We start from the raw sequence: 20,127 nt of genomic DNA, 5'->3' as shown, positions 1-20,127 counted from the left end.
ATTTTAACCATTTCTCTTTATGATTTGTACCACTAACTTTGACAGAATGAGCTGTCATACAGGGGCCCAAGGTAGTCAGAGATGACTCCAGCCCGGCTACCAAACAAAGATAGCACAGGCAGGAACTCCATTGTTTAATTACTCCCATCAATAGGATTGCTGCCTGGGGATTAAAGGCTGGGTTGTATGCATGTATCTGTTAATTTATGTTAATGCTGTTCTGTGGATATATCAGTCTATGTCAATAAACTGTTCATTCCTGCTGTACTCAGTTTAAGGTAGTTGTGTCTACTTATTGGGTACACATAGCAGGGTTCCAAGGTGCGCATGCTGACTGGTGCTGGAAGTGATTCCGGGGACGACAGGAGGATAAATGTGGGTGATCTCTGGGAGTTACTACAGCTCTCTTGGTGAACCCGTTATACTAACCTTTGCCAAAGTTTGGGGTGGTAATTTGTGCTGTGTTTTTTCACACAAATTGTACTTGAGTTATAAATGTGTAGCTTCTGGTCAAACACACGATACGTATTCAACGACATCCCCCGGAGTACAGTGATGCCACCGACGCGTAGGTTCTGGTTGTGGCGCTTTTTTTTCCTCTCTCAATTTGGTCAGTCTGCTTATATCCTATTTGGACTTTGAACCTGGTCACTCCAATTTATCACATCAAACAGGGCCAGATTAACGTAGGGGCTGATGGAGCTGCAGCTCCAGGCCCCTACCTGATATTTGTGAATTAATAATTAATGAATATATCTGTGATAGTATGGATGTGTAAGTGGGGGGGCATGGCACAGGGAGGCTGTTTAAGGCTAGGATGCCACATGCATGCGGTTTGTGGGCAAAGATGGCAAGCTTCCACTCTGTGGCCAGGTCCTGTGGATGCAATCTGGGTGCCAGGGCTGAGATGATAATGAGGGGGCATTAATTCCCAAGCATGTGCTGGCGGGGGGCATCATATAAATCAATACTTAATGGGGGGCTGGGTGGTATGCTAAATATATAATGGGGGGCTAGCTTAGGGCAATACACAAGGGTGCGGGGGCATTAGGGTGACCACATCGGCCATGTTTTTCAGGACACGCATAACTTTTACATATTGTTGACCAGCCCAGATAAAATGCTGCCCTTCAGTATGGGGATGTATAGACTCATGGAAGGGAACCAGTTACATTTATATCCCCCATACTGCAGAACAGCGTTTTATCTGGGCTGGCAGCATCAATACACAAGGGGGCAGCTGGGCCCCTTTCACAAATCAATACTAAAGGGATTGCAGGCTGGGGACATATACACACATAGTACACAAGGGGGCAAAAACACAAAAGGGGGGGTCAACGACAAAGCAGTGTGGAAAATACTTTTTTTTTTTTGTAGCTTAGCCGGTCCGGATGTGAGTGTCAGTGTCTGTCTTAGTGTGTGTGACTGTGTGTTGGTGTGGCAGAGCCTGTCCTGGTGTGTGTGTCAGTGTGGCAGAGCCTTTCCTGGTGTGTATGTCTGATGTCATCTTTATCCACTACACATGGATGCTGAGCAGTTAAGTTTTTTTATCTTATGGACAAAATGTGAAATAACGTATATATCATGCAATCACTTTATAAACATAGCAAATACACTGCATATATATAGTTAGAAGAAAATATGCTTATCAAATAGTTTTTAGTTATTGTAATGGACCTTTGTGAGCTGGAGCTACAATTGTTCTGCAGTGTAAGGGATTCTTATTCTTGTTAAGGACCATTATTAGATGGAGATATAAAGGTCCCTTGGCTGGACGGGAACTAGATTTCCCCTGTCACTCCCGGTAGCATATGAGAGGCTCTGCCAGGTCTGGGATAGGGTTAATCGCCGCAGGGTCCGTGGTGAGCAGATTGAGGAAGATATCATGAGGGGTGCAGGAGACGAAGAGGTTCTCCGGAGGAATTTCAGATGTGAAGAGTACGGCTGAGTTCTTGTGTGATTCTGCTATGGAATCCGTCCGTATGGCTGCTAGGGCCTCTGCCTTATCCGAAGTCTCCAGAAGGGCTTTATGGCTCAAATCTTAGTCAGCAGACTCAGCCTCCAAGCACCATTTGTGTGGGATACCGTTCTCTGGGAAAGAACTATTTGGGAAGGAGTTAGAAGTTTTGTTGGAGGAAGCCACTAGTGCCAAGTATTTCTTGCATAAACCTCTGCCATGTTTTCGTCCCAACCCGTTTAGGGCATCTAGAGGTCAGGATTCCAGACCCCAGCCCACATTTCGGGATAGGCCTCTTTTCGTGGTAGAGGCAGACCCTCCTCCTTTAAACAGGTGGACGGTTCTTCTAAGAAAGCATGACGCCAGAAACATTTTGATAGGGGGTAGGCTGAAGAGTTCTCTTCACCAATGGACTCTTTTTTGTTTGGACGCCTGGACCCTGGGCATCATTTCCAGAGGGTAGGGTCTGGAGCTTGTCAGTTCTCCCCCAGAGCGTTTTTTCTATGCCTCCTGCGGATCCAGGAGAATGGCACTTCGGGACCTTGTTCAAGAGTTCGTGATAAAGCAAGTGTTGATCCCTGTGCCTCCAGACCAAAGAGGAAGAGGGGTTTACTCCCACTTCTTCATTGTTCCCAAATCATCAGGAGATTTCAGACTCATTATAGATCTCACGTTTCTCAACCGTTTTGTGGCTTACAGGAAGATCATGATGGAGTCTGTCACGTCCACCATAGAACTTCTTTCCAGAGGAGACTTTCTCGATACTCTAGATTTTCAGGATGCCTATCTTCAAGTTCCCATCGGGGGGGGGGGGAGTCGCAGAAGTTTCTTTGTGTGGCCATTCCATCTACGAAATGGACTCTTCATTTCCAGTTCCAGGCTCTCCCTTTTGGTCTTTCTTCAGCTCCAAGAATCTTCACCAAACTGCTGCCAGGGATTGTTGCCTTCCTGAGCAAGGAAGGAATCAAGATGGTCCCTTATTTAGATGATTAGTGTCTGGCAGCAAGCTCTCCAGATCTTCTCTCCCACCAGATTCACAGGACTGTTTGCCTGCTTCAGGATTTGGGATGGATTGTCAATTTTAAAAAATCCTGTCTGCTTCCTACCAGAACGATTCCTTTCCTGGGGTTTATCCTGGATACTCGCTGTCAAAAGATCTTTTTGCCAGGGGACAAGATTCAGAATATCACCAGCCTTTCCCGTTTACTTTTTTCCAGACGTCTCTCCAGCCTGAGGTTGCTCATGGGCCTTCTGGGAATGGTGGTGTCTACGATGCCTGCCCTGGCATGGGCTCTTCTTCATATGCGTCCACAACATTGTTTCATCCTGAGGACATGGGATCGATCCATTCCAGCCCTCTCAAGGTAGGTTGCCATTCCAGCCAGCATTTGTCTTTCCCTCAGATGGTGGCTCCAGATGAAAAGACTGAATTCAGGTCTGGTTTGAACCGAGTCCGTTTGGACAGTAGTGTCTACAGACGCCATCTTATCCGGTTGGGGTTTTTGGTTTGACCAACATTGTCTTCATATCAATGTGCTGGAACTTCTGGCAGTCTGGAAGGCGCTCCTTTCTTGGCAATCCAGGTTACAGGGAAAAGCAGTGAGAGTTCTTTCAGACAATCGCACGGTGGTGGCTTTCCTGAAGAAGCAAGACGGCACAGTCTTCAATTCAGGGCTCTTCTTCAGAAGATCGGGAAGCGGGTTCCATCTCTCCCACCTTTTCGGACATGTTCATTCATGGAAAGGAGAACATTACTGCAGATTACCTCAGCAGAACATCTGTCCTTCAAGGAGAATGGAGTATAGACAAAAAAACGGGGCACATAGATATGTGGGGAAAAAATAAAACAAATATAGTGTAATAAATTCAAACAAAAATTAAAAATTATGATATTAATTGCACTCACAAGTGTACTTGAAAGTGATCGCTCATCAAAAATCCAGACTTTTTCTTGTCTTGGAGTTTCTGTGTTAAGAATAGGAAACGAAATAGTGCCGTAAAAATAATATTTGTTTTTTTTTGTCCTTCGTAAAGGTAAATCAGCAAGTCCTTTTGAAGTCCAAATTTCAATTATATTAAAGTTTCTCAACGCGTTTCGCAGATTTTGATCTCGGCTTCCTCAGGAGAAATTTAAAATTCAATCTGTATCCCGTCTGTGTCTTTGCGGTTTTTAAAGGTCCCCGCTCGCCGTCTTCCTCTGTTTACGTCATCCCTACGTCATCACGTTTGATCTTTTTTTTCTTCTTTTTTTTCCCTTTTTTCTTTATTAGTTGTTGTCTTTTAGGTGCCTCAAGACAAATTGACAACGAACGTTGTGGAAATCTCCATTCCATCGTATCATCGGGAATCGTAATCACCAATATTCGTGATCGGTAAGTATACAAGATAGATAATTCATAAAGTGAAAAAAAAGCAGACAGGCAGAATCAAGATAGAAGACATCTGTGTTTGTGGTTTGGAGTCTGTCCAAAACTGAAGTGGGTAAGTGAAACAATGTAACAACCTAGTAGCAATGTAAATTGATATTGATTTGAAGATCTAATGTGTTAAATAAATATATATATTCTTCTTTCCACAGGAATATATCTTTGTGGAACAGAACCCCGTGGGGAAAAAAGACATCGGAAAGAGATGGATAGACAAACTATTAATTGTAGCCTCGTTAATTGATTAATTATTGTATCAGTGTTACTGATATCAATCTGTTCTGTGGTTAAACAATTCTCGTTAATTGATTGATTGAGTAATTATCGTATCAGTGTTCAGGAGAATGGAGCCTGAGCACTGCAATATTTCTGCAGGTCACAAGAGACTGAGGTACTTCACAGATCGACCTCATGGCAATGGCAGCCAACAGGAAGCTGCCTGGAGTGGCAGTCCCAGTCTCTGTTGCGACCCCAGCGTCCCTGGTTGCTGCAGGCTTTTCGCCAAGTTAAAGACGGCTCTGGTGGTCGTGTGGAGTTGCAGCTTCATCAGCCCCTACGTTAATCCAGCCCAAAATTAGACATGCATTGGACTATATCAGGAAACCAGAATACACATTAAGTACCTTCTTTATACCCTTTAAGTAAAGTACTTTAATTTTGAATTAACAACAACACATGCCTTTTACAACAATTCTGTGACCCTGTGGAGTAAGCAAGGCATCTCTTGATGTTAGTATCCGGGCGTATGCCTTGTGTGCCTATGAATGTTGCTGTAAGTGGGTGTGAGTGCATGTGTGTGTCCATGACTGAATGTGTTTGTGTGTATGTTAATGTGAGTGTAAAGGTGCTTGCGTGTTTCTGTGTAAGTATGTCTATGTTTGTGGTGTGTCAGTGTTGGGTAGATGTGCGAGAGTCATTGTTAGTATAAGTGTCTCTGTTAGAGTAAGTGTACAGATGTAACTTACCTGTCTTTTTTCTGTGTCCATTTCATTCTTCCACCTCTCCTCATTCCTCCTTGCTCTTCTTTATATTCACATGTTTTTTTTTTCTCCTACATTATGAAACCACACCCACAGGAGCAACCCTTCAAAGATTGCCCAGGAAAGTGCTAAGTAAAAGTTAGCACACCAAATTTTTTTCAACTATAATGGCCACCTGATCTCACAGTAAGTAAGTCGGCAGCATGCAACAGCTTTTGGTTTTATTTTACCTTTCCAACGATTGTGGAGGGGACCCTCCAGTAGCACACAGCATGAGATTATTGTTGGTACGTGGGTTCCACATTACTATCCATGGATCACATACAAGGTTGACACTGAAAGGGTTAGCATAGTAAGTTCAGAGAGAACTACAAGTGTGTGCAATGTAACCTTTTGCACAAAGATTGTGTGTGTGTGTTCTGTCCATTTATAAAAGGTTACCTGCTTGATTTTTTTGCTGATCATGGTTTAACTTATAGTCTATAAAAACACACCTACATAAAAGAATTGTTGTTGAAAAGTGTGAGTTTGTAGTGGGTAACTGAGCTAGTTAACCGTCGAGAAAATACATGAAACTAGGGCTGCAACTAACGATTATTTTCATAATCGATTAGTTGGCCGATTATTTTTTCGATTAATCGGATAAAAAATATTAATGTAAATTTTTCATTTATTTAAAATAATTTAATAAACAAATGATGTTAAATACAAACAGCAGAATAAAAAAAACTTTGATAAAATGCATTTCTTGTCTTTATTTCCCAACTAGCCCCCCCCCCAATTTATGCACATTTGAGCCCAGGCTTGCCACCCTGCCTCCCAGACATGCCACGCTGCCTCCCACATATGCCACGCTGCCTACCACAGCACTCCATGCTGCCTCCCACATATGCCACGCCACCTCCCACATCTGCCACTCCCCTCTACCCCCCATATGCCTCTGTGCCTGATACGCCTTATACCCCGATAGACCACTCCATCCTTCCCAGACATGCCACCCTGCCCTCCTCACATATGCCACTTCACTCTACCCCCAGACATGCCACTGTGCCTGATACGCTTTATACACCCTGATACATCACTCCGTCCTCCCCAGACATGCCACACTGCCCTCCCCACATATGCCTTTTACCCCCAGATATGTCACTTCACTGCCCCCAGGATTTAGATTCCCCTTAGTTTGCCCCCCCTTTATCTCTAACTGCACCTTAAGTTAACTTTATTAAATTAACCCTCAGTTCTCATTAAATTAACCCTAAACACCCCATTAACCATAACTACCCTTAAATTAACTCTAAATACCCCATCAAAGCTACCCTAAATTAACCCTAAACTCCCCATTAACCACAGCATCCCCTAAATTAACCCTAAAGACCCCATCAACCACAGCATCCCCTAAATTAACCCTAAACTCCCCATTAACCACAACTGGCTCAAATTAACCCCAAACACCCCATTAACCACAGCTGTTCCTAAATTAACCCCAAACACCCCATTAACCACAACTGCCCCTAAATTAACCCTAAACACCCCATTAACCATAGCTGCCCCTAAACACCCCATTAACCATAACTGCCCCTAAATTAACCCCCACCTCCCCTAACTTTCAGTAGCCCAAATATTAACATATATATATATATATATATATATACTTACAGTTAGATGAGTGTCACAGCCATGTGGTTCTGGCCTGGAGAAGGAAGGGGCGGGGCCAGTTGTCATAGTGATTACAGGGAGGGGGAGTAAGTAGGAGCTGCTGCTGTGAGACGGTGAGTCAGTAAAACGGATTATATAATGAGGGGGATTTTTCAGAGCGTTTGCTCTGAAAAATCCCTCATTTTATAATCGATAATAATCGATTCAACTAATCGATAATGAAATTCGTAGGCAACGAATTTCATTATCGATTATTATCGATTTTATTGATTAGTTGTTGCAGCCCTACATGAAACCATTTTTAAACATTGACACTTCCCTTTATTATTACTACACACAGAATGCTTTCCGAGACAAAGTAGAAGGAAGTCTGGCTTAGCACACAGGTGTGTACAGCACCCAGACAGCTACAACACCAACAAAGAGGCAACGACAAAACATAATGGTATAATTATTTCCATATATATGTACGCTCGCTGTGTGTATAATGTGTCATAATTATATTAAGTGGTTGACAGGGTCCAGTTCAACAAAATAAACAATTGTTCATGTAAACAAATGTTTTCAGTATTTCAGCTTATTGCTATTTATTTCACATTCTTACTGGAACCACAGAACATCCCGGTGTACCCAAACAACACAATTTATTGCCCAAATTTAATATTCTTCCAATGACAAAAGAGGAAAGATTATGACATTTAATTCGTCTAGGGTTGGGTTTTCCAGAATATGCAAAGAAAGGGTTCAATCTTGCAGCGCAAAGGTTGAAACTGGTAAAAGATTTGAGGCACATCCGTTAAGACGATATATTTATTCTTCCAAACAAAAGTAAAAGTCAATGCTTACAGAGCAGAGTGGTGAGAACACCTTCTGAAGACTCACATATACAGCTTAAACAAATCAATATTACAATTGTTCCAAATTCCTTGTTTAACCTCGCGCCAACGGAAGGAATGAATTTCAGTGTTTGGCTTGCCAATCAGGCTTCATCAAAGGCCTTGCGTGTTCGTTTAAAAATGCATATATATTATTACATTCACACCTGAGACCTTGTAACACTAACGAGTCACATGACACCAGTGAGGGGAAATGGCTAATTGGGCCTAATTTGGACATTTCCACTTAGGGGTGTACTCACTTTTGTTGCCAAGGTTTAGACATTAATGGCTGTGTGTTGAGTTATTTTGAGGGGACAGCAAATTTACACTGTTATACAGGCTGTACACTCACTACTTTACATTGTAGCAGAGTGTCATTTCTTCAGTGTTGTCACATTAAAAAAAATATAATAAAATATTTACAAAAATGTGAGGGGTGTTATCACTTTTGTGAGATACTGTACATACATATATACACACACATATAAACATCAGCTGCCTTAACACATTTTATCAATATTGCTAAATAATGTTATTTTAATTATACATATAAGAAATTAATCTGTGCAGAAAAATAGACAAAACATTAAATATTCTAAATATATATCCTTATTAATTATAAAATACTATTTATCATATAAAACATGTTGCCAATTTTTTATTTTTTTGTCCAGACCTTCCCATCTAAACGTACTAATATTAAAAAGCCACAGTTTGGCCACCTCTGGACTAGACAGACCCAGCTGGTTTTGTCCTTTCCTCAGTGACGTTGTTGTAGATCGGTGAAGTCACTGCAAAGACGACTACTACGGTATAACTGTCTAACCAATCAAGGTATGAAATAATAATGCATAAAAATGTGCCAGTAAACCCAGCATTTCTAAAATGCAATCTCTCTAAATGTTTACCGTAGATACTATGCATTCTGATAACCAGCGTTCTCCTGGCATCTGCCAAATCCAGATTTGTCACTTCAGAGAACACGTTTCCACTGCTCTCCAGAGTACAGCGGCGGTGTGCTTTACAACCGTGCTGATGTTGCTTATTATAACACCATAGTAAGCGGGGCAATAGAGGACAGGCAGTTTGATGTAGAACACATTTCAGCATTTGGCGGCATCCACTCTGAGTGTGTGTGGCCTGCACTAATCGAGAAAGAGAGACAGAGAAACTTTGTAAAAACATGAACCATTGGTCTGGTCCTGTGGTGTAAAAAAACCCCTATTTTTAAGGGGTTAAAATAAACTTACATAGACAGTCTACTTTTTTACAATTCTTTTAAAATTATTATGTTTTTCTAAATACTCATAAAGTATTTCAATAATTATTACACTATATTATCATTATTACGATAAAAAACTACACTCATCATTAATACATTTGTCCTCACGAGGGTTACATCTGCTGTAGGGGATCTGTTGTTGAGAAGATTCAAACACAAACTGCAATAACAAAACAAAATTGAAACTATATTTCATACATAGACCTGACGTATGTATATAGTTCATTGATGCCGAGGAAAATGACACTCTCACAAGAAATAACTAATCAAGTATGTTACAGCAGTTATTTTTTTTCTTTTAATAAAACCAAAGCAAGAAAATTAAAACGTATATAAACTAATTTATAAAGTTAAGCCTGCAGAACAGTTAAAAAAATCAAAATCAGCATATGAATTATAAAACTATATATAGAACTAAATGATAACTATATGATTAATAGTAATTAGATGTCAGCTTAGCTTAAATTGTCAAGTGTAGTCATCAAATATAGATTGCTGATCTTCAGCAATAATCCCTAAATTATTACAAACTTTATTTTTAACTTTGAATGGACAGCCTACTTTAAATATCCTCCTACAATAACCTGCTTATTAACTAATACATTTTGGGTCGAGTGGCTTGTTGCTGTCAATTGGGCGCACTGTTCCACATGTCTCATGTCATCAGAGTTTTTATGTTAAGGAGTGTATCGAGGCTTGCAGTGGCACACAGATAGTAGCGGTTGTCCTTGTTTGTGCCCACATGAGCTTTGGGAGATCTGTGGTCCTCAGTATAATTCCCAATGATTTGCACCCTTGCACAGGTGCACAGATGTATGCTTATCCAGGTGTAGCAGTGAAAAATCTAATTTCACCACATACAGAGAATAGAGAGAGATGTGTAGTATATTCAGCAAACATTGAACAGATATCACTCACCTTATGCCAGTTTGAGAAGTGGTTGGTTTCACTGAAATATCACTCTAGAAATCGGAGAAGGAAATATCAATGGGTCCAGATTTAGAGGCATCTTGAAAATCATCATCTTCTGATTTACCACACTACATAAGAAAGACACAGACCACCATTTTTTTAAAAAATACATTCTTTAAAGCACAGCGATCCTCAGATAACAGAAATGTGTTTGGAACATACATGAATGGAATATCTATAAACCTACACCAAGGTTTTCTCTGCAAACCAAAACAGCAGCTACAGGGTCTAAAGTTAACTGCAAAATAATATTAAACTATGCATATATGCTAAAAGCAGGCGCTGATAGGTTGTTGCCATAAAAAGGGAAAAAAGCTTCATTGAAAATGTTATTTTTATGTGATCCAGCTTTCACGCTAAAGAATATGGCAGATGTGCTAATATTTATTTACTTAACATATAGAGACTCAAATTAATGTTGTTATTTAAAAAACCCAAGCCCCTCCAACCAACTCAGATTCGAGCAAAGATTTATTATTTCCTGAAACTTTAACAGTGTGAATAATCTGCAAATGAGAACAAATCCCTTTAACAGCCCAAAGAAAATATGAAATCTCACTGATTTACCTACAAAATTCTATGTTCCAAAATATCTTTCTCAAAGTCTCCTCACACATCCAACTATGCATTATGCAGTAAGTTCAGTCCTTCTGGCTAGGAAAAGCTGGCAGTGTTGGCACTTCCTAATAGTTAATTAATAGTTATTAATAGTTAATAAGTGGAAGAGTTTAAACTACAACTTTAATGCTTCCAAGCTAATAAAATTTGTTTTTGGGACAAGCTGTCAAGTGCAAGTCATATCATATTTACCGAATTGTACATATAGTGTTCCATATTTCTACTTTTGGATCAAGAGTAGGAAGGTTAGGTAGAAGGGTTGAACTGGAACCAATTTATGTTTGAGCAGTATTTAGCTGCCCCTCCTATTAAATAAGTCTAACAAAAAAAAAACACGGTAATGGCCAGTAAAGGGAAGAGAGCCTTATTTGTTGAGTTGTTTTGGGAGATGGGAGTGATGTGTGGAAAAGTACCTTTAATATGCATTATTCTTTGTTGACATTCCACTCAACACTGTCCTCTTTAGAGAATACCATAAGTTACTGTTATTTTGTTTTCCACAGAATTAAGCCCATTTTTAAAACTGTGATAATTGTATTATTTTAATGCTTGTTTGCTTATTTAAAAAAATATTTACTACTACTTCAGGTTAAAAATCAAGTACAAATATGAAACAATGAGCATGCACTAAAAGTTTTATTTAACAACAATCTTCCGCAGTTGATGATAAGAGTTCGTGTGACAGTAAGCACAGCTATCAGTCAACTTATATCGATGTTAAGATTGCGGACGTTTCTCCTCCTTTCAGCCAGACTCTGGGGGTTATGTTGGAAGACCAGCATGATTGTCGCCAGCGGCTGCTTCTCAACGCCGGCGGCTGCTTCTCCTCAACACCAAACGGCAAACCGATCACAAATAGTCGACGTTGTCATCATGGTCGACGCTGTCGAGGCTGTCATCATCGTCAACGCTGTCGAGGCTGTCATCATGGTCGACGCTGTCGAGGCTATCATCATGGTCGACGCTGTCGAGGCTGTCATCATGGTCGACGCTGTCGACGCTGTCATCATGGTCGACGCTGTCGACGCTGTCATCATGGTCGACGCTGTCGACGCTGTCATCATGGTCGACGCTGTCGACGCTGTCATCATGGTCGACGCTGTCGCCGCTGTCATCATGGTCGCCGCTGTCGACGCTGTCATCATGGTCGACGCTGTCGACGCTGTCATCATGGTCGACGCTGTCGACGCTGTCATCATGGTCGACGCTGTCGACGCTGTCATCATGGTCGACGCTGTCATCATGGTCGCCGCTGTCGACGCTGTCATCATGGTCGACGCTGTCGACGCTGTCATCATGGTCGACGCTGTCGACGCTGTCATCATGGTCGACGCTGTCATCATGGTCGCCGCTGTCATCATCGTCGTCGACGCCATCTTCGACGTCATTCGTTCTTCTTTTACGTCTGCGTTTTCGAATTAGGTAGAAAAATCCCCAAAATGCACCACCTACAATGACGGCAGCACTACCCCCGACGCCAAAAATGATAAAATTGTGCGACTCCAAAATGGCCTTCACTTTCTCCGACAGGTTGCCCTTGGTTAACTTCTGCTTTTGTGCGGCCATTGCTTCCAGCTCACTTTCACGCATCAGAGATTTGCCGTAGTTCAGATTAACCAGGCTAGGAGGGATCACCTTGACGGCATAGTAAACCCGCTTGATTAATTTAAAGTCCAATGCGTGTTGCACATCGCAACGGTATGAGCCGGCGTCGCTCTCCTTGATGGCTGGAAAGGTGATGTTAAAGTACCTGATTCTGAGTGGGCGAAATAGGTCATCTTGGGTTGTTACCTGACCTTTGGTGTTGTACCAGTAGTAATTCAACCCCTGATTTGATTGCCCTTCAGCAGGCACAATCAGACAGTTCATAGTAAAAGGCTGTCCCACGGTCAGAGTATAACTCGTCATGCCGCAAATCCAACTCACTACACAGGATACGCTGACGGTTTCACAGTCCTCCCTCTTCCCTGATGGTCCCACAATGCAACGCTTTTCTTTCTTGTTACCAAGTCCACAAGAAGTGCTGCACGGGGAAGATTCTACAACCATCTTGACAGATACACCTTTAAGCCGGTCGGGGACGGTCACAGCTTTCAGGTTTTGTAAGTCAATATCATATGTTTCTTTTGCCATTGCTAAATAACAAAAAAGTAGTCCAAATAGATACATTTTGTTTGCGAGCCGTTAAGCCAGGGTTTGCAATCTCCCTTCTGCTTCACGACCTTGCATTAAATGTATACTACTGTTAGCAGGATGCTGCCTTTACAGCATCTCCACTCTATGACATCACAGTGAGAGAATCATCACAAAGGAACCAAGACTAAAAATTTAAAGGGGAAGCTGCACATAGAAATCAACTGCAAATAAACAATGAAGGCGACCGGTATTCATTTCTGGATTCTCACCTCGAATGGAGATTCTCTCTAGATGTGTCCATTACTTCACATTTTATAAGCACTTTTTAACATTTTAGTAAGCAATTAGTGTACTTTATTCATGTGTTTTTTAGTCAATCTGCCTTTTCCTTCACTACTTCCACAAGTACTGCCAGCGAGGTGTAATACCTCGAATAAAAACCTCATTTTTATATGAGGCCATTTGTTACTAAATTAAATAAAATTGAAATTTAACACCAAAAGCTTAACAAGTTTGCCTAATAAGCAGTTTTTTATTACACAAAACAAAATACAATCCTAGAGCAAAACTACATTTCTACATATAGTTTGTATGATGAGAGCACATGCTACTTACATGCTTTTCAGAATAAAATGAAGAGCCCAGAAAACAGTTCATGGAATGCACACATGTAGACTGCTGTAAATGCAACAACTTTCTACATGATCTACTTGGGAGCATTCGTTTTACTCTGTAACACCCTGTACTATATAATTAATGAGTGCGATATAGTATTACCGGCGCCCAGCCTCAGTGACACAATATTCCATTACATCCACATTCCAACGCATCGAGCAGCATTCCATGCTTCAGCAACGTATCCTCTCTTACATAAAACCCTCATAACAAGCTTTGCAAACCTCCAAAAAACTAGTAAAAATAAATCGATAACAATGTTTATGTATTTACCGCCTCATATAATGTAATCTATCTTTACATTCAGCATCAAAACACTGTTAAAGTTAAAGCAGGTAAAACATACACCGCGACCTACATCAAAGTAACAAATGCCTTAAAGACTCTCACCTGCCGCCTCCGCCGCTACCACCGGCTCCAGCTCCTGGCCGAAGCGCCATCTTCACAAGTATTATTCAATACAAAGCTGTCAAACTACTACCGGGGAACGGATGCTGTTAAAACTGCACTTCCGGTTTCTCCATTGACCCGTCTCGGGTGGTTGGCTGACAGGAAAGAGCACAGTTAGTTCCTACCCATGGTCACATTGTAGAAAGTACGACAGGAAGCTGCTAAACAGGAAATGCAGATGATTGGAAGCGCGCTGTGATGATTGTACTGTGTGTAGCTATTGTAAAGTGGGATGTGAGGATGAAGCTTTGACAGAATGCTGCAGTCTTTGCAGTTACTGAAAACGGAGAACATTCTGGAGGCAGAAGAAAACTTGAATCTTTAAGATAAATCCCGTATTATTTGATTTTTGCAGAGCTCTGTCTGTGAGCATCGCCATAGAATTGGAGATTTAAATCACTGTTCAGCTGAGAATGCATTCATATCCACTCAGTGTCTCTCTCTCTCTCTCTCTCTCTGTGTCTCTCTCTGTGTCTCTCTCTGTGTGTCTCTCTCTCTCTTTGTCTCTCTCTCTCTCTGTGTGTCTCTCTGTGTGTGTGTGTGTCTCTCTCTGTCTCTCTGTGTGTGTGTCTCTCTTTGTCTCTCTCTCTCTGTGTGTCTCTCTCTGTGTGTGTGTGTGTGTCTGTCTCTCTCTCTCTGTGTGTCTCTCTGTGTGTGTGTCTCTCTGTGTGTGTGTGTGGCTCTCTCTCTGTGTGTGTGTGGCTCTCTCTCTCTGTGTGTGTGTGGCTCTCTCTCTCTGTGTGTGTGGCTCTCTCTCTGTGTGTGTGGCTCTCTCTCTCTGTGTGTGTGGCTCTCTCTCTCTGTGTGTGTGGCTCTCTCTGTGTGTGTGGCTCTCTCTCTCTCTGTGTGTGGCTCTCTCTCTCTGTGTGTGGCTCTCTCTCTCTGTGTGTGTGGCTCTCTCTCTCTCTCTGTGTGTGTGGCTCTCTCCCTCTCTCTGTGTGTGTGTGTGTGTGTGTGTGTCTCTCTCTTTCTCTGTGTGTGTGTGTGTCTCTCTCTGTGTGTGTGGCTCTCTCTCTCTGTGTGTGTGGCTCTCTCTCTCCCTCTCTCTCTCTGTGTGTGTGTGTGTGTGTCTCTCTCTTTCTCTGTGTGTGTGTGTCTCTCTCTGTGTGTGTGTGTGTGTGGCTCTCTCTCTCTCTGTGTGTGTGGCTCTCTCTCTCTCTCTCACTTTCTGTGTCTCTCTCTCTGCGTGTGCGTGTCTCTCTCTCTCTGCGTGTGCATTTTAGTAGTAAATATTAATTCATGTAAACTATTTCATATTTAATAAAAACTGAGATGCCTCTTTTATATTTTCTTCTCTTTGCCAACCTGCACCCCAGCTGTGATTTTCTCCTCTCCCAATTAGTCTACCCACACGAGGTATTTATTGCTTTCTTCAGATACCATTTTTGTGATATCATGTAATTTCTTATAAAAGGAGATAATAAAATATGATGAAAAATTTAAAAAAGCAGTCTGTTTTATTTGAATTTTTTTTAGTCATCTATAAAAGCTAATGACAAAAACCTGCTAAATACCGTATTTGCTCAATTATAAGACGACCCCCCAAAATCTGAATATTAACTTATACCCCCAAAATCTGAATATTGCCTTATACCTCCCTATATGCCCCATAACATGCATTTTAACCCCCTAAATGCCAGAGTGGCATATAGGGGTATAAGGCATTCCAGAAATCCCATTTAACACACACACACACTTACTTACCGGTACCGATGCTTCCTGCTGTATTGCCAGGGCAGCGGGTTGACGTCTCCTTCCGCTGCAGCCGGAAGGAGGTGGAGTTTGCAGTGGGGGTTTGTCTGCGTCCGTCGCGCATACTTTCCCCGGCTGTCAGAGATCAGAGTCCCCCAGCACCGGTGCGGGGAACTCTGATCTCTGACACTCGGGGAAGGTCTGCGCGACGGACGCAGACAACCCCCGCTGCTAGCCACACCTCCTTCCGACTGCAGCGGATGTTCTCTACGCACATCGCGTAGACGTCAACCCGCTGCCCCGGCAATACAGCAGGAAGCACCGGTACCGGTGTGTGCGTGTGGGGGGGGGGTGTTAAATGGGGTGGGGAGACAGGAGGATCCAGGTCCCCTGCGGGGGATCTGGATCTTAGTCTCATAATCAGACCTCTCTGATTAGAAGACGACCCCGATTAGAAGACGAGCAAATACATGCTATTTGTCCTGAGTTCAGAAATACCCAGTGTTTTTTGCAAGTTATAGAGCAATAAGTACAAGTAGCATTTTGCTATTTTATATATATTTTATATATGTAACCAAAGAAAAAAATGGGCACTCACGGGTCTTTGGAGTAAAGTGCATTAAACACTAGTTTATTTCAATCAGCACGGCCAACGTTTCGGACCACCCCCGGTCCTTTCTCAAGGCAAAGACCTGTGAGTGCCCATTTTTTCTTTGGAAACATATATCTGGCTATTTTTGGAGCACCCGGGCAAATAAAAGCCTGTGTATATTAACAATATTTTCTTGTTAACAGCAATCACATTCCTATGATGCCCAGGCATACCCAGATTCCAGGATATACTCGCAGACTTGGCATGATAGGAGTATGATTGCCCTATCTACCCCTTCTCACTCCCTTCTGCCCTATCTACCCCCTATCCCCCATCTCACTCATTCTCCTTATCTACCCCCTCCTAACTATCTACCCTCTCCCTCTTTGAAGTTCACTTACCTTTCAGGAGTCCTGCAGTGGGGGTGCAAGTCCTCTGCCTCCCAGCTCTGCCACTGTATGGAACAGTATAGAGTGATGGGAGTTATGATGTACTTTAGAGCATAATTATATAATGAAAAATTCATTGGAAATGGTACAGCATAACACCCGTCACTCTCACACACTTACCAATCCACACGTATACCAATCCACAAAATTACCAATCCATACATGTATACCAATCCACACATACACCAATCCACACATATATACTAATCCACACATATACCAACCCACACGCACACCAATCCACACGTATACTTATCCACACATACACCAATCCACACATATACCAATCCACACGCATACCAATCCACACGCATACCAATCCACACGCATACCAATCCACACGCATACCAATCCACACGCATACCAATCCACACATATATACCAATCCACAGACATACCAATCCACAGACATACCAATCCACACACATACACTAATCCACATGTATACCAATCCACACGTATACCAATCCACACGTAGATACCAATCCACACGTATATACCAATCCACACATATACCAAACCACACATATACCAAACCACACATATATACTAATCCACACATAAACCAATCCACACGCATACCAACCCACACGCATACCAATCCACACATATATACCAATCCACAGACATACCAATCCACACATATATACCAATCCACACGTATACCAATCCACACACATACACTAATCCACACGTATACCAATCCACACATATATACCAATCCACACATATAACCATCCACACATATACCAATCCACACATATATACTAATCCACATATATACTAATCCACACATATATACTAATTCACACATATACCAAACCACACATATATACTAATCCACACATATACCAAACCACACATATATACTAATCCACACATATACCAATCCACACATATACCAATCCACACATATACCAATCCACACATATATACTAATCCACACATATACCAAACCACACATATATAGTAATCCACACATATACCAAACCACACATATACCAAACCACACATATATACTAATCCGCACATATACCAAACCACACATATACCAAACCACACATATATACTAATCCACACATATATACTAATCCACACACATACCAATCCACTCTCACTTAATGCTTTCCTACCTTTCCTTTCTTCTTTCAGCTTCTTTTCCTCTTCTTCGCTCCTCTTCTTCAGTTCTTCTGTCTTCTCTGTCTTCTTCCGGGTCAGAGGGCACGGACAGCGGTGGGCGCGGCTTCCGTGCTGTGCGCCGGGATCTGACAACAAATCCCGGCGCACAGCAGCTGTTGCCGCCCGGATCGCAAGGGAGCGGTATCGGAGGTCTGTTAAAGACCTTCGATACCGCTCCCTTGCGAGCCTGCTCCTCCAGCGGCGGACATTACTGTCCGTCTCTGGAGGGGTGCCTGCAAATCGGCACCCCCGTGATGAGCGGCACCCGGTGCGGACCGCCCCCCCGCTAGGTACGCTACTGGGTATACATTTACAGTTGCTGGTATATTTCACTGCCAAACACCCCAATATGTGTTTAGCAACATCTCCTGAGTACAGTGATATTGCCCATATTGGGTGTTGTAGGTTTTTTCAGGGCTAAAAGGCCACAATTGGCACATGCACAATTCAGGTTTTCAACTTGGAATTTTGACATCTGGTCCTTCTGCCCCCATGTCTTTGAAGCTGGACAATTCAATTTACACCATCAAACCATATAATTCTGAAAACTAGACGGCCCAAGGTATTTCAAGTGCTGGTATTTTAACCATTTCTCTTTATGATTTGTACCACTAACTTTGACAGAATGAGCTGTCATACAGGGGCCCAAGGTAGTCAGAGATGACTCCAGCCCGGCTACCAAACAAAGATAGCACAGGCAGGAACTCCATTGTTTAATTACTCCCATCAATAGGATTGCTGCCTGGGGATTAAAGGCTGGGTTGTATGCATGTATCTGTTAATTTATGTTAATGCTGTTCTGTGGATATATCAGTCTATGTCAATAAACTGTTCATTCCTGCTGTACTCAGTTCAAGGTAGTTGTGTCTACTTATTGGGTACACATAGCAGGGTTCCAAGGTGCGCATGCTGACTGGTGCTGGAAGTTATTCCGGGGACGACAGGAGGATAAATGTGGGTGATCTCTGGGAGTTACTACAGCTCTCTTGGTGAACCCGTTACACTAACCTTTGCCAAAGTTTGGGGTGGTAATTTGTGCTGTGTTTTTTCACACAAATTGTACTTGAGTTATAAATGTGTAGCTTCTGGTCAAACACACGATACGTATTCAACGACATCCCCCGGAGTACAGTGATGCCACCGACGCGTAGGTTCTGGTTGTGGCGCTTTTTTTTCCTCTCTCAATTTGGTCAGTCTGCTTATATCCTATTTGGACTTTGAACCTGGTCACTCCAATTTATCACATCAAACAGGGCCAGATTAACGTAGGGGCTGATGGAGCTGCAGCTCCAGGCCCCTACCTGATATTTGTGAATTAATAATTAATGAATATATCTGTGATAGTATGGATGTGTAAGTGGGGGGGCATGGCACAGGGAGGCTGTTTAAGGCTAGGATGCCACATGCATGCGGTTTGTGGGCAAAGATGGCAAGCTTCCACTCTGTGGCCAGGTCCTGTGGATGCAATCTGGGTGCCAGGGCTGAGATGATAATGAGGGGGCATTAATTCCCAAGCATGTGCTGGCGGGGGGCATCATATAAATCAATACTTAATGGGGGGCTGGGTGGTATGCTAAATATATAATGGGGGGCTAGCTTAGGGCAATACACAAGGGTGCGGGGGCATTAGGGTGACCACATCGGCCATGTTTTTCAGGACACGCATAACTTTTACATATTGTTGACCAGCCCAGATAAAATGCTGCCCTTCAGTATGGGGATGTATAGACTCATGGAAGGGAACCAGTTACATTTATACCCCCCATACTGCAGAACAGCGTTTTTTCTGGGCTGGCAGCATCAATACACAAGGGGGCAGCTGGGCCCCTTTCATAAATCAATACTAAAGGGATTGCAGGCTGGGGACATATACACACATAGTACACAAGGGGGCAAAAACACAAAAGGGGGGGTCAACGACAAAGCAGTGTGGAAAATACTTTTTTTTTTTTGTAGCTTAGCCGGTCCGGATGTGAGTGTCAGTGTCTGTCTTAGTGTGTGTGACTGTGTGTTGGTGTGGCAGAGCCTGTCCTGGTGTGTGTGTCAGTGTGGCAGAGCCTTTCCTGGTGTGTATGTCTGATGTCATCTTTATCCACTACACATGGATGCTGAGCAGTTAAGTTTTTTTATCTTATGGACAAAATGTGAAATAACGTATATATCATGCAATCACTTTATAAACATA

General features: G+C 42.4%; 1 long non-coding RNA gene across 1 annotated transcript; it reads right to left on the bottom strand.

Moving 5' to 3' along the window:
- Window positions 1-9,026: 9,026 nt before the first annotated feature.
- On the bottom strand, window positions 9,027-14,463 carry LOC128475217 (uncharacterized). Its single transcript, XR_008346474.1, has 3 exons — window positions 13,971-14,463; window positions 10,098-10,219; window positions 9,027-9,339 (listed from the first exon to the last, which is right to left on the bottom strand). It is a non-coding gene; the product is annotated as an uncharacterized LOC128475217 (long non-coding RNA).
- Between the last annotated feature and the right edge of the window lie 5,664 nt (window positions 14,464-20,127).

Source organism: Spea bombifrons, chromosome 2 (genome assembly GCF_027358695.1).
Source record: "Spea bombifrons isolate aSpeBom1 chromosome 2, aSpeBom1.2.pri, whole genome shotgun sequence".
Classification (NCBI taxonomy): Eukaryota; Metazoa; Chordata; class Amphibia; order Anura; family Pelobatidae; genus Spea; species Spea bombifrons.
This window is presented reverse-complemented; position numbering and strand designations above follow the sequence as displayed.